We start from the raw sequence: 2,506 nt of genomic DNA on the forward strand, positions 1-2,506 counted from the left end.
ATAATAAAACAGTTTGTATCCCCTTCCAATGCTACGCACTTTGCTACCCTTCCACCTGGTCTCCTGCACACACAGTATATCTACCTTCCTTCTCTCCATCATGTCCACCAGCTCTCTACCTTTCCCTGTCATTGTGCCAACGTTAAGAGTCCCTATTCTCAGACCTATACTCCTGCCTTTCCTCTTCTCTCGCTGTCTACAAATCCTTAAGCACTTTATTTTTCCATATATAGTCAAAGTTAATTTTATTTATCTTTTTAATAGCATTGTTTGGAATGCTTAGTGAATAGGCTGGATAGATGCACCTAGAGATGCTTTTCATTTTGGTCAGAAAAACCCTTCCCATTAAGCTGATGTCTCTCATTAACCATAGGTTGAGTCTAGAATGACATTCATTGATAGTCGTCCATATGTTTTTCTTATTACATACAGCTGAGTCTCTAGAGATGTGTATACTCAAGTATTTAACTGTCTGTCTGATAGGAATGTATGCCTCTGTTAAATTACATTGGTGAATAGGCATAAGCTCACATTTATTCAACTTTAACTCTAAACCAGAAGCTTTGGAGAATGTATGAATAGCATGAAGAACATTGGGGACAGTTGTTGCAAAAATATGGTTGTGTTGTCCGCTAATTGGCTAATAATTACTGGTTTCCCAAAAACGATTAAAGGGGCAATATTGAAATTTTTGATAAGGATAGAAAGCATTTCTGTGGCAATGATAAATAGGAATGGGGAGATGGGACAGCCTTGTTTGACTCCATGATTGATAGAGAAACGGGGAGACATGCCTTCTGGTAAGGAGACTGAACTGTTTGTGTTGTCATAGAGAGATTCAATAATACTGATAAACTTTCCCCCAAAACCTAGTAATCTTAAGCTGCGGAAAATAAATGAGTGTTCAATCGTGTCAAGTGCTTTACAAAAATCAAGGAAGAGAATAAAACTGTCATCTTCTACAAAATGGTTGTAATCTAAAAGATCAAGTACTAAACGAATATTGTTGTGAATGGATCTGCCTTTCATGAAGCCAGCCTGGGATTCACTAATAATTTTATTAAGATTCTTTTTAAGTCTATTAGCAAAGATTAGAGTTATAATTTTATAGTCACTGTTTAGTAGAGTAATGGGTCTCAAATTATCTAAGATTTTTGGGTCTTTGCCTGGTTTGGGAATTAAAGTTATTAAACCTTGTTTCATTGTAGGGGGAAAGTCAGATTATTTATGTATTGCTTCATTTAAATTTAACAAGAGAGAGAATGGGTTCTTTAAAAGGTCCCAAAAGTGTTTATAAAAGTTGGCAGTAAGACCGTCATTACCTGGAGCTTCATTTAATGATAAAGATTTAACTGCATTATCCAACTCATCTGGAGAGACACTGGCATCGCACATCTCCTTAAAGCCATTGTCAATAAGGGGAGTCAAGCCTTTGATGTGATTGAAGAAGGAGTCTGCATCCTCATTCGAGTTAGCTGAGGTATATAGTTTAGAGAAAAAGGAGACAATTTCCTTGGCAATCAAAACTGGGTCTGTAATAAGACTGTCATCAACTAGTAAAGTTTTTATTGCATTTTTTTCCTGTCTCCTCCTCTCCAAACGACAGCAATATGACATACTTCACCCTGCTCCATCCATTTTGCTCTGGCTCTTATGTAAGCCCCTTCTGCTTTCCTAAGATATAATTCATCAAGCTTCAGCTGTAGGGTATGTAGAAGGTGTTTATCATTTTCAGAGGGGGAAGTTTTATTGCAATAGGTGTTTATGTCTTTGACTATGGCAGTTTCTGCTGATTTGTTATTTTTACTGATGATTTTCCCACACTGAGTGGTGAATTCTCGAAATTTAAATTTCAAGAGTTCCCATTTAGATATGTATGATGTCACAGAGTTATCAGTCATTATGTTAAGGATGATGGATTTAATACCATAATACAATGTTTGTGATGAGAGTAAATTGGCATTAAACGTCCAGTATCCTATTAAAATCACCTCCAATAATGATATTGGCAGAAGGATAGTTGAGCCTGAGTTTTTTTTTATATAGTTTCAGAGATCTCATATAACAACTGCTTATCTTGGGTTAGTTTGTTGAAGCCATAAACATTAGGTAGGATCATTTATGTTTAGTACAGTGATGAGCCGATGGCTAATATTGTTGTTTTTAAGAGCTACTATTTTCCCCGGTGAATTACAGAGACGAATGGCTAGAAACAAGCTGGACGAGCCGTGGTCAAAGACAATTTTATCGCCCCATTGTTGTACCCAAAACTGTTCATCTTCTTGAGTTGAGTGGGTTTCTTGCAAGAAAATACAATGTACTTTTTCACCCTTGCAAAATAAAAAAAATTCACTTTCTTTTAGTTTTATCTCTCAGCACCCTAGCATTAAGTTAAACACAGGAAAAGGAACTAACCATTAAGATAACAAATGATAAATAGTCCATTTATTTGATCTTATATTGACGGAAGTCGATCCGTTTTGGTACGTGAAGCTTACGTTATATT

Source organism: Monopterus albus, unplaced genomic scaffold (assembly GCF_001952655.1).
Source record: "Monopterus albus unplaced genomic scaffold, M_albus_1.0 scaffold155.1, whole genome shotgun sequence".
In the NCBI taxonomy this organism is placed as follows: domain Eukaryota; kingdom Metazoa; phylum Chordata; class Actinopteri; order Synbranchiformes; family Synbranchidae; genus Monopterus; species Monopterus albus.